This window comes from Anas platyrhynchos, chromosome 1 (assembly GCF_047663525.1).
Source record: "Anas platyrhynchos isolate ZD024472 breed Pekin duck chromosome 1, IASCAAS_PekinDuck_T2T, whole genome shotgun sequence".
Lineage (NCBI taxonomy): Eukaryota > Metazoa > Chordata > Aves > Anseriformes > Anatidae > Anas > Anas platyrhynchos.
The window spans coordinates 77910133-77923226 of record NC_092587.1 but is presented as its reverse complement, the minus strand read 5'-3'; the positions used below and the strand labels follow the sequence as shown (position 1 = coordinate 77923226).

Genomic DNA, 13094 nt, shown 5'->3' with positions numbered 1-13094 from the left:
TGGCTTGGTCAGCGAGGAATGGGCAAGCGGTTCAAGGACAAGGCAACAGCACCTGTACCCAGCAGCGCCTTGGCAAGCCTTTCTTCCCACAGATGAGAGGGGCTCAGATCTCCTCCCCTGCCCCTGCACTCCCTGCTAGGCTTGATCCAGGGTCTCATCCAACTTCTGTAGATAGATGAAAGCATCAAGCACATGGATAGAACAGGTGGTGGGTCAAGCCACAGCCCCGGGAGCTGGAAAGCCCCCCGACAGGTTGTTTGGGGCACCGAAGTTGCCGTCAGAGCCGCTGCGGCAGCCGGGAGCCGCGGGGCCGAGAAGGGGAGCGTGCAGCGGGCAGGTATCTCGCCTTCCCCTCCTCGCTGACAGGCCATAAAAGTCACGAGACGCCAGCGAGCCAAGCGGGGAGGAAAACAACGAGGCGTCCAGAGTTCAAACGTAGCCCTGAGCCGCCGGGGCCTCTGCCCTTGGCCGGGGCCGGAGCCCAGCCAGCAGCTCGGCGGGGAGCCGAGCCCGGGCCGGGCCCACGCTGCGGGCCCTACCTGCGAGGGGCAGGAGCGGGACCGAGGGGCGCTGCGGCTCCCCGGGGCTCCCCCCGACGGCGGCGGCGGCCCCTCGCCCACCCTCCTTCCCTCTCTGCCTGCCTCCCGCACCTGCGGGCCGAGCCCCGCGGGAGGAGGACGAGCTCTTTCCTTCCCCCTCCGCCCCGTCGGCTCCTAAAATGGTGGGCCGCCCTCTTCCCTCCTTCCCCTCCCCGCCGCGCTGGCTCCGGGGGCAGCCGCCCCTCCGGACCCACCCGGGCCCGCCCGGGAGCCGCCGCCAGGCCCCGGGACGAGCCGAGCCGGGCCGGGCCGGGCCGGGCCCCGCGGCTTCCCGGGGGCCGCCCGCAGCGCCCTTACCTGCGCCGGCCTCACATGGCCGGGCCGGGGCCAGCAGCACCGCGCCCCCCCCCCGGCTCCCCCGGCGCCGCCGGTGTCGCTGCCCCCCGCTGCCCGGGCCGAGGCGTCGCTGCTCGCCCCGGGCCCGCAGGTATGTGGCGGCCCGCAGGTGAGCCGGGCACACCTACAGGAAGGCAGGCGGGCCGCCCTGATTGGCGTGCGGGGCCGGGCCGGCCGCGGGCAGAGCCGCCGGAGCCAGCTCGGCGGCGAGGCTGCGCTGGGGCTGCGCTCCGCCACGGGCTCCGGGGGGAGAAGGCGCCTCACGCCCTCCCGGGCGGCGGCACAGCGGGTAGACCTGGCCCCGGGATCCGTCTCCCCGACCGGCTCCAGAAATAGGGACTAGTTGTTTGTGCTTTTTTTTTTTTTTTTTTTCCCTCCCCAAACACATCTTCATTACCCGCGTCTCTTCTCTTCCCTCTTCCAGTCTTTATTTTTGCACGCCGGAACCCTTCCGCTCCCCACCCCCAGCAGGCAGCCAGGGTTTTAAGGACAGCACCGGGTACCAGAAGAGGCGTCCTCGCAGCGTGGGGCAGGGTTCAGACCTCAGAGATCCCGACATCGTGTCCTGGATTGTCAGATTAAGGTAAGTGACTTAAACAGCGGAATTCAGAGGAAAATGTGCAGAATTTGTGTGGAAAAACTCTCAGACTGCTACCAGAAGTCAGGATCCACAGCAACCATTCTCAGGCATCCTGTCCTCCCAGGTACACAGGTAAATACCCCGAGAAACCCCGGCTGTGTAAAGACTTTCTCTGGTTGTTGTGTTCAGCTGTGTACTGGAAGGGGACAGCATATCAGTTCCCAGTAAAAGAAGTTCTTTCCCTGTCTGCCAGCTTGACTGTAGCCATAGGGACAGACAGTCTGTAGGGAGGTTTCCCTGACTTGGCAGAGTAGGACAGAGGCCAGCAGAGAAAAGATATAAATAAAAGCAGAAGAAAAGGGGAGGACAACTAGGTACAAAACATTGTGAGTTTGGGAGTAGCAGGACAAAGTGAAACAGCACTAATTTCAGCCTTTCTTTACTCTGTGCCCTGAAACAGCTGATTGTTGTGATCATAAAAGAAGGGGCAAATTTGGAAAACGTGGGTTTTTCATTCCATGACAAAATAGAGTAAGTTGCTTGATTCTCCACTGCCCTAGTTTTATTACTTGCTGCACAGATACCTGGATTTGCTTAAAGGGGTACAGGATTTAGTGAGAACTCTTTTAAATGCAGTTTAGATCTTTTTTTGCAATGGATGCAGAGGGAGCAAAGGATTACGCTAGACAAGTGAGTGAGGAAGGAATTACCTATATTACCTTTTCTGTCTCCTTCTGTAGATATCCAGTGCCATCTCCTACCTGAATCTTTTTTCCTAATAATTTCATGAGGCTGCTGATGTGTACCCACCTGGACACTCTGGAGCAAAAGAGGAGGAGCTTGACGTGGAACTGGAGAAACCCTGTAGCCCACACCTGGGCATTCCTCAACTCTCCCTTCCTTATGTGGGATCTCCCAGGCAGGAAAACTGCCCCCACAAGTGGCATGCTCAAAACCCTACTCAGCCAGCGACAAAATTGTATTTGTGCTAGCTACTGCTTTCTGATTCAGCTAATGCTTTCCTTTGCTTGTATGGATGAATAATTTTATCATAGTGGAACAGCTTCTGCAGTTGATACACCTATTCCATACCACTGCATTTGAAGTCAGCTGGGAGGAAATGGATGCTTCAAATTCCCAGAAGTCAAGAGGGAAATCAGCTCTGCATCAGGTGTTTCATGGGTTGGTGTGCAAAACTCTGGGCCATTACATAAACAGGTGATGCTTCTTCCCACTGCATTTATAAGCTCCTAGCAGCTGGCAGTGAGCTGGAACTGGGAATGCTGGATGGGAAATGGCACCTCTGTCTTCTAGAAAAGGATTATGTATTGTTTAGGAATGGCTTAACCTTTACCCTTCTTCTTGGCACCTCCAGCAGCTTCAGAGGCACTTTTCTTATTTGCTTTTGTGAATCATATCCTGAGGTACCTTGCTTTCCCTGCCCATTGCACTGGAAATTTGAGTGTCTAAGTTTTGGATTACCTAGTGGGGAGAAGTGCCTCAAAGTCATAACATGCAGCTCTCAATATCACAGTATTTATGTCCTTCTATGGGCCAGCTTTTCTTCCCTAACTCCGTGGGAACTGGGCTCCTAACTTCCATGTGGACCCATGAAAATTGCTGAAATGCCATTAAGGTACTTCTTCCCTTAGTGGCATGGAGGAAAGGTCAGTGAGTGATACCATGTGGACCCATGAAAATTGCTGAAATGCCATTAAGGTACTTCCTCCCTTAGTGGCATGGAGGAAAGGTCAGTGGGTGATAGGTATGCTGCAGACTCACAGAATCACTGGGATTGGAAGACACCTCTGGAGATCATCTACCCCACTCAGAGCAGGGTCAACTGGAATAGGCTGCTGTGCCACAGTAGCCACAACTGTGTCCAGTAGGGTTTTAAATATCTCCAGGGGTGGAGACTCCACAACTTCTCTGGGCAACCTGTGCCAGTTTAACCACTTTCATGGTAAAAGAAAGGGGTTTTGTTTGTTTAGAATATCTGCTTATCTGGAACACCACACAGTGTGAGCAGGAGAGGTCCTGCCACATGCTGGGAACAATCTTTCATCTGTAGGAGGATGAGATACAGTGATTCAACATTTTTGGCAAGTAGAGCCATAGCTGATGTGCTCTGTGGTGAAAGTTGAGAGCCAGCATTAGTGGGAAACAGGACAGAGAGTATAAAAGAGAAACGGGCCGGGTGGATTGAGAAGCATCATCTCCCATTTCAGTCCTCCATATGCTGGACTGCACCACCTGAGTACCCAGCACATTCATTTTACTCCAGGAAGAAAAAAATAGCCACATTTCCTCCTGCTCCTTAGTTGTTGTTTGCTCTCTGGTTAGCAGAGTCCTAGCATCCATCCTGTGCAGTTTATTTCCATAGACCCCTCTCCAGCACACTGTGAGAAATGCAGTCTTCCAGACCTCAGCTCAGCTTTGGTGCCACAGGTCCCATGCTCTTACTATTTCTGTAGGTGCTAGCACATTACTGAGCTAGAGCAAATGCTGGAGTAAAAGGGAATAAAATGTTCAGATTTGTACAGTTCATTCAGCTTTTTTATCTCGAATACAGCCTTATTTATATTGACAGGGATTATATCTAGATTTCTGTAGCTATTCTTTTGGATTCACTCGGCAGAAAGAATGCAATGGAATATTAAGCTGTTTCTGTATGTAAATCATCTCTCAGAAATACAGGTTTGAGCCTCCCCAGTTCAGATTTAGGTGTGTATCATACTCTGATTTCCCTTTGTGACAGCAGATAGGAAGGAACAGTATTTTGAGCTTTGATTTTGTTACTTACTTTTATAGTAGCATTTATAGCATTATAATATTTGTGTCTGATGTGCAAACTAGGCTATTGCCCTAAATGGATTACTTGCTAAAACCCACTTTCTTACAGGTGCTGCCAAGAAACAGATAGACAAGTCTTCAGATTCACCATCAGAGACAAAGTCTACTATTAGAGGCATGAGGGTAAGGGCTCAGCTGGAGTCTCCATGTGTGTCAGCCACATAAACTGGCAAAAATGTATTTTTATTTAGGTACATCCATTTAGCCCTGATGTTGCCCAGCAATTCCCTTGATTATAAGCTACTGCCTGCTTTAAAAGGCAAAAAGGTTGTTTTTGCTTTTTGCAAATGGACTGGGGCCTGGTGGAGGTTGAGGAGCTTTCCTGATCACAATGATAGCTGCAGCTCTTGCAGCTGCAATCCAGATGAGTGTCAAGGAAAATGACTTCTCATGTCAGGGCTCATGCTTGTGTGTTGCCTTCATATGTACAAATGCTGGTTTCCTTGACTTTTCCTGATTTTGCTTGAATTGGAGCTAGGAATGGCCAGCCTCTAGTAGTAAAACCAAGCAAATTAGCATCAGTGGTCACTATGCAAATATTGTCAGTTGAGCAGAGAACATGCCAAGCCACTGTGAAGTTCATAACAGTATGTTTAAAAAAAATAATCCCTGCAACATATCTCCTACATAAGATTTCCTATGATTAGCTACAGCAAAGTGTAGCCTAAAACTTTGCATTTCTTTTCTTATGTAACATTTTAAAAGACAGAAAGGAGTAGCTTAAAGTTTAGTTTAATTCAGGTAAACATCTTTTTATTCCAGATAAATAAAATATGGACTTGAACACGCAAGAATATCTTTAAGTAAATATTGGGGAAATAAAAAGGGAACTATACCTATATGTTCTCTGAAGCAATTACACAGCCTTTGATGATATATACTGTCATCAAAGCCAACTGTTTCCTGTTTTCCAGTAGTGTTTGGCAACTTAGTGGCTTCATTTCCAGTGAAACAGTAGTGAGCTTTTAAATTTTTATGAAGATTTTCCTGAGCTAACATTACAAAAATTACACATGATGTACCTAGTTCAATATTGCATCACACTGCTTTCCATGGAGTATTGCTTTTCAAGCCATGTTCCTACCTGACTAATATATGGAAACCTATATGGAAGTATTCCCATAGGTAACTAACAAGTATTTGATACATGTGTATATATATATATATATATATATATATATATATATTCCAGAATGTAAACCTGCAACCAGTGCAAGGAAAAGATGGTTTATGACCAAGAACAGCAAAGAGGGTATTCTCTGGCACTTCACACTAAATATCAGTATAGGTGTCTTCCAATAAGTAAGATTATTGCAGTCATTTCTGTTGTCCATGTACATCAGGATGTCCATGGGCTACCTGAAAAGCCCATGGTAGCCCATGGTCCACAAAAGGTAACTAAGAAATACAAGGCAGTATCTGTAAACAAGGATCCCAAAAGCAAAAACAGGTTAAAAACAGTGCCACATATTACTAAGAGGCCTCTAAAAGGACAGAAATGCATTATGGAGACAAAATTTCTCTGTTGGGTAACAGGGAGTCAGACAAGGAGAAAGATAGGAAAGCATTTTATAGGATTACCTCTACTCCATCGTCAAAAGTGTGAATTCCTGGGAATTTAGAGTGCACAGCATTGGTCTTACTATCCAGGAATAGCATAAACAAATTTTGAAAAGCTTAACAAAAGCTAGTTATGCAAACATTTTCAAACAACTGTTCCTTTATGCCAAATGACATAGGCAATTTCTAGCTCAGTTACAGTTTTGAGGAAATCTTTCTCCTCATTGGCTCACTACAAGCAAAGGATTCTCTGATTATTGCTTGTCCTTGTCAGGCATCTGAAATACTACAGTGCAGTTCCCAGGGAAGTTTGGGTAGGCCAAAGGTCTAGCCCTGGGTTTCCTGCTGCGCTCTTCATTTCTTCTTCATTTGTGATTCTGAAATGCAGGAGGAATGCAAAAAGCCATCTTTTCCCCCCAGATCCTTAGCTGATCTTAGATACCGCCTTCAAAGATCTATAGCAGTGTTGCTGTTAATGGTGTGAGGCTGCAGCAGAGATGCAGGAATGAGATGTGTGGGGAAAAGTCGTAAGGATATCATAAAGCCTCGCCCAGGCAGTGAGGCTGTGGTAATGTCCCTGTAGGAGTCTGAATGGAATCCAGCCCAATCCTGAGTGTTGCTTCTCCTGAACTGGAGACTAATTTCCTGATAGCTTTGCTTTTATGTGCTCATTTTCTTCTGGAGCTTCATCCATCAGACTATCTGGCTGTAATTCGTAGACTCAATACTTTATAGCACTTGATGCTTCTCATTGCTTCTGCAGGGCTCTTGATCCTTGATTTAAGAATTATATCCTACTGCAGACTGTCTGGAATGGAGAGGGTCTGCAGAAATTTTTGCTAGCAGGCCTATCAGCTAACGAGCAAACTGGAATTTACCATGTCATGTCCAGCCACCCTGCCTGTGTGGTGGCAGGACAGGGACAGGGAGGACAGCTGTACAGGTGGCTGCTTGAATTAGACCCAGCTGCATCCCTGTACAGACATGAATCAGGGTCCTACTGCTATGTCTTGGAGAAGTAAATTGCTTCCCAGCCCACACAATACACACCTCTCTCTCTCTCTCACCTACACATGTAGGTTTAAGTGCTGGATCACATCCTCTAATGACCTTGGCCTTTACCTGGACCTCACACACTAGTGTTTTCCTTATTTCCTGGGAAGTTAAAAAAAAAAAAAATCCTAATCAGAGAGGTCCACAATCACAGCCATTTTTTTCCTTTCCTTCCCTTAGGATCCTTTCAGTAGCCCAGCAGAAGACTGCTGGGGCTCTTGAGAACTTTCTCTCCGCTGCCAACACAAAAACTTTCTCAGAGTCTTTGTCCGTACTTTTCTTATATAAATGGGTGTTTGAGGCAGTAACTTATTAGATGCATGTCTGTAACACTCCAGGTCCTCTGTAAAATGGATGCTAACAAATAATCCATTTGCCCATTCTTGTTCACTCAGAAACCACAGTGCTAAGAAGATGCTTCTTCCCAGCTCGTATCCTCATGCAATAATGCCCATCTAAGTGTTGTTGCTTGTGGTGTAAGTCAGTGCTGCTAGCTGCTCAGACCAGTCCTTTGCTTTCTTTCCTGCCATTGGCTAGACACAAAATCCAGCCCACAAACAAATTAACCTGTCCCATGCATCTATAAAGATGATTACCAGTTAAAGAATTGCACACAGAAGTCCCTGACTTGTATTAAGAGAATCTTGAATGGCTGTAAAAACAAGCACTTAAAATTATAGAAATTCAGAATTCAGAAATGGATGAAGGGCTTGAAGCTTTTGGTTTGGCTTTTTTTGGGTGCATATAATTATGCACAATAGTGTAGTTTTTAATGATGTAAACACGTGAATTTTCACAAGCTTAGCTTTTACGAAGGAGGACAAACAAAGCTGAAATATGCCTTCCTCCCCACTCTGTGTCTTCGCATGAGAGGCAGTCCTAGAGTGACCTCTCAGCTTCTATATGTAATGACATAGTGCCCTCTGTTGGGAAGCTGTTCCTGATGCTGTCTTCTCCCTGCAATCAGGTGAGGTAGCATTAACACAAATAATCATACTTTCAGACATGCTCCCATATACTGATGAAGCAGGTTTAAATTTTTTTCCTCCTTAGCCACTGCAGATGTTTTGTGTTAGGTTTGAGCAAGCAGTTGCACTACATTACTATTAAGGCTTTCTGTGAAAGTGTCAAGAAAGACCTACCATTTTATTATAGTTTCAGCTTTTTAAAAATAAAGGCTCCATGATTTTAGCCAGAGAAGAAACTGAGAACCTCTTGTTCAGCTGGGTGCACATGAGTCATGCTGCTTCACATCAGCAGCAAGATGTGTGGGGCTACAGACTGGCTGCTTGCTCTGTGTGTGTGGATAGGATGATTAGGTTTAGCCTAAATAAACTGTCTTTAAGAGAGGTTGTTGGGCAGAGGAAGCAAATCCTACTGCCTGGAATTCCCTCTCCTGTAGCACAATGGTTTATCTCTATTATTCCTGACAAGAAGAAAAGAAATTCTCCCCTGGTCTTTGCCTGATCCTTCTTCCTCACTTACCCTACCAAAGTAGGGCCAAGGTTGGCCATTTGTCTCCCACCCTGTCCTGCCATCCTCAGCATCCAGTCCTCATCATACATTGATGAATCCTCGCCCTGCTCCAAACACTGGAATGAGATTAATGCTATACTTATCCAAAACATGTGCACTGTGTTGGCCCAGCCTAACATAACTTGGTGGGATCTACCTTGAGAGCACAGTGCCAGTCACAGACACCTTCTGTGGGACCAAACCCTTGCTCTAACCCAGCTCTCACACAGTGTTTGATCCTTAATATCAGTGGCCTTGTTAGGCCTTGAAAATATATATTTTCTTCTGGCTCATGGTAGCATAAGACCAAAACCCAGCTATGCTACCCATGCTGGCTTTCCTGAAAGGCCCCAGATTTAATATTAATCCTTTAATAGCCCACATGTTTAGTGATAGAAAAGTCTGAGCATTTTACTGAAATCACTCCACAATGTTGGCCCAACATACTATCATCCTTAAAGTTGCCAGGGACAATTTTTTAGAAGCCAGTTCAGGCAACACATCATCTCCTATTTTACCAGCTTCTAGCCTAGTCCACAGATTTCATCCAACTCAAGCTCCTAATGAAAGTCAGTCCCTTATAGAGAGTAAGATGTACTTGTCCACAGTATTACCAGTCCTAAATCTCCCAGGACCAGTGTTTTGACAATTAGTTTTAAGAGAAGGATGGGGGAAGTCCTTAAGTTCTGCTAGATAAATACATTATTTTGAGCCATGACTGTTCCAGCATTAGAGCAATCAAAGGTGATGCTTGATAAGGATATAGTACATTAATTCCTTTATGTTCCTTCTTCTAGCTTTATCTCTAGCCTAGCATTTTATACTACCAGAGGATTCCCAGTGCCTCTCACCCGAATACCTCAGTATGGAAAATGAAACCTTTCCCATATGATGGGTGTTACAGAATAGTAGTTGGTGAGTTGTCAAGGTAGAGCTCTCAAAGTAGAGCTCTCAAATGAGCTTTCAGAGAAATACAACCATCCACACAGTGGTGGGTAAGTATCATTTGTCTGGAGCTATGATGCTATTGATGGGAAGGCAGACTGAAGTGGGATTGTTTTATATAAGCAAAGGCACAGTTTTCATGAAGCGAGCTTTTGTCCTTAACTCACAAAAAGGGCCTTTATGTGATTCTCACTGTGTGATATTTTTAGTTTTCTTTGCATTTAATTAAGAGTGGCACAAGAATAATACTGCAAATAAAACATAAAAGCCAAATGAACTTATAAAAAAAAGTGTTTTTTCTACCTTAGGGGGAAAAAAACAACAAACAAACAAACAAAAAAAAACCTTGGTACATTACATTCAAAGCTTAGATTGTAAACTGGTAGAGATCACATCTGTGTCCTGTGCTTGTCATGCATTTATCTCAGTGAAGAGTCTCTTCTGAAGTTGTAACATCACCTGGGATGGATGAATTGCAGTTCCCAAACCATCACAGAGCAAAAAGAAATTAAGACAAAAGTTATTCAAAGGTTAGCTTGTTACAATGGCTAGTTGGTGAATAAGAGATCTAAATACTTTATTTCTGTCAAGGGACAAAAGGTGAGGTAAACAAACTGTGTAAGGTCTTGCATGGTCTTGGATTTGAAGTATTTCACAGCTACAGCTTACAATGACTAATATAGTGCAAACAATGATTTATAATAATTCCAGAATATGTCATGCTTCCTCAGAACAGAACAAGGATAAAGTTGCCTTCTTTCTATTTTGGACAGGTGCTCCAGACAACCAAGTTAAATGTCAATCCAGTGCCCAGATACTCTCTTAATACCCAGAGATCTCAATATGGCTGACACCCTGCTTTGTGGTTCTGACTCCACACAACTATCTGCTTTTTTACCTCTTTTTCTCTCTCAATACATAAAGGTTCTCCATTTCTTGAATCTCCTCCTCTGTCATTAGTGATTCTCACAAAACCAAAATGATCTCTCAAAGCCCATCATCTTAGTAAGACACTCAACCTCCAGCCATTGTTACCCCACTATAGTGAAGCAATACTAGATTGTTGTCAGTAGTGTTTGGGGTTGTGCCTCATATTCCCTGCAAGATCCCCCAGAGCTGCTTGGATATCTTTCCCTTTATCCCATCTCTGGTGCAGTCAAGGCCTGCCCTGCAGGACTTGCAGTGACCATGCTCTGTTCAACTGTTGATTTCTTGCTGAAGTGTGTTAGGTGATGCTGAGTGAGTGATGAATCCTGGCTCCAGCTCTTCCCACAGGGAGCACAGAAGTAGGGCTTCTCTCCAGCTTGAGCCAGCTGATGTTAAGTCAGGTCAGAATTCCCACCAAAAAAGGCACAGCTTCTAAGGGTTTTTTGTCCCATCTGGTTTCCCTGTCGGTGAATGTAAAGGTTAAAATGTGTTAATTTTCATACAAATTCTTAGATGATAGTTCTCCTTATAGTCATTTGGGGTAACTTCATCATCAGCTGGAACAGAGGCCAAAAACCCACCACTACCAAAAAACATTAGATACAATTCCTTCCCCAAACACCACATGGAGAACAGCATTTATAAGCGTGAAAGCCATGAATCAGTCCTTCAGCTGAGGGGTTCTGGGCTCAAAGACTGACAGAAGCAAGCAAAGAGCTTGCAGGCTGGCATTCCATCTGCCACCATCTCCCACGTTTTATAGCCTTCATCATAATTTTTCTGTTTTATAGAGTGCTTCTTAGTACCAGATACATGCACAGTGGGGAAAACTGAGATGGGGAAGAAGGTGGTGAATGAAGAGACTTGCACAAAGTAGCCTATCAGGCCTGGAAAGCAAAGCTAAGAACTGGCCCCACACCTACAGAATGGTAGATGAGTGTGCTTGCCCTTCTCTAGGCATGTATTTTCATCATAAATCAAAATAATAAATCTTACTTCCCAGTCTCTTTTGCAAAGGTATGATGTCCTCATTAGATATTATCTGTATGTGGCTTTGCACATTCAAAGTTCTCTTTCAGTGCTTGATATGGTCAATCCTCTAATGCCTCTAAGTAGCTTATCCAGTCTGTGGATGCTCTGTCCCTGATGTGCAGAGGTACCAGAGCTGACTCTGAGAAGGCCCATCTTGTCCTGATAGGGATTATGAGCAGGAATATATCTAGACTATTTCAGAGTCATCCTGAGTCTGGAAGAGCCCAAGCTGATGTGCCCTGGTGGAGCCAGAAGTTTTTGATATGGCTGCAGATGCACCAGAATGGTTGCCCACAGAGTTATCTCAGACTCAGAAAGGCTTATAATCTGTGGTTAAGCATGGACAGTGCTGGTGAATGGAGCCTTGTAGTGCAATCCACACCACACTCCCCAGAATTCCCATGTCCCAGAGGACTTTTTATGCTGTGTGCCAACAGACATGTACAAAGCCTATTTCCCATCAGAAGTAATGATTTGGCAGTGTAGGGGTAGCTTATATTTGTATAAGATAGACAAAGAAACACCTCCTAGCATCATCAGCCAGGGACTGCCCGAAGCCTCCCCAGTCAGCATATAGCCCTAACCAATTGTATCATCAGTATTAGCAAGTTGGCTGGCCAAGCTTATTGGAGTTATTGGGAACATTTGGTGGTGAAAGGCCAGACTAAACTCAGCATCTGGTTAGATGTTTCAAGATAGATACTGAGGTAGCAGCTCAAGAAAACCTCCTTAACACTTCTCTGTGTATTTTATTTATTTGTATTGCTATTAAGATGTCCTGTATAATAAATGGAGCTGAAAAATCTTGCCAGCATTTACATGCTCAAGAACTGCAAGGCAATTTCTTGCTCTCTTTCTTTTTTTTTTTATTCTTAACAATATGTTTTTATTCATACTACTGAAATTACTGAAATTAAGCTTTGTAAAACTAGTATTTTACCTAAATGCTAAACTTTTTTTTTTTTTTTTTTATTATTACCCAGATATTTAATGATCCTAATGATATGTATGGATGCTGTTTGCTGTTTTTTTTTGTTTGTTTGTTTTGTTTTTGTTTTCTGTTTATTTGTTCTGGGGGCTACACGGGTGGGGTTGGAAAGGTTAGATGGCCCTTTAATTTGCAGAGGCTCAGGAACAGTGTGGTAGGCTGTCCTCTGCTGGTAGAGCATGGTGACATTTGCGTAATTTCTTTTAACTTCCGGCGAAGCTAGTTTCACAACCTCCTTAGGTAATCCATTCCAGTGCTGCATTACTCAGAGAAAGTTTTTGCAATATAGAGCCTTTTTTTTTTTTTTTTTTTTTTCCCTTTCTTTTCTCCCCTGAAAGCTAACCTGATTAGATCCTATCTTTGTCCTTCCAGCAACACAATCTCTGCCATCCTTCACAGCAGCCCCTCATATACTGGAACTGCATTATCATGTCCTGTGTTACTTCCAGCCTTCCCTTCTTCAGACTAAACAAACCTGGCTCCACTCTCCTCTGAGGGTGTTTTCAACATCTCTTATTGCTGCAGATGCTCTCCTGTGCCCGGACCAGCCAGGCTGTTTGCTGCCCCCTGCACAGTCTCAGCAGTGTCTCTGGGGGCCACAGGGCCACAGGGGTCCCAGCAGGGCCAGGTACTGCTGGCACGGCTGCCAGGTCCCCGAGCCACGCTGGTGCAGGAATCAACATGTTGGTAACTTGCTCCAGTTATG

At 45.2% G+C, this 13094-nt stretch overlaps 1 protein-coding gene and 1 long non-coding RNA gene across 9 annotated transcripts in view; one reads left to right on the top strand and one right to left on the bottom strand.

Annotated features, from left to right (window-relative positions):
- ARHGEF5 (Rho guanine nucleotide exchange factor 5) overlaps window positions 1-93 on the bottom strand; it is a 35162-nt gene extending 35069 nt beyond the window's left edge. The window contains exon 1 of the mRNA XM_027449934.3: window positions 53-93. The gene's annotated coding sequence lies outside the window, so the exon portion shown is untranslated. The remainder of the gene's footprint in view (window positions 1-52) is intronic.
- A 321-nt stretch (window positions 94-414) lies between these two features.
- Window positions 415-13094, top strand: part of LOC101799909 (uncharacterized) — an 87543-nt gene continuing 74863 nt past the window's right edge. For 3 of the 8 annotated variants that reach the window (XR_011811449.1, XR_005263551.2, XR_003494960.3), the window contains exons 1-3: window positions 888-1026; window positions 1360-1518; window positions 2256-4491. This is a non-coding gene — a long non-coding RNA (uncharacterized lncRNA). Of the gene's footprint in view, window positions 722-887; window positions 1027-1359; window positions 1519-2255; window positions 12726-13094 lie in introns of those variants that run through there. The other 5 variants (XR_011811452.1, XR_003494959.3, XR_011811450.1 and 2 more) reach the window with 5 other exon arrangements.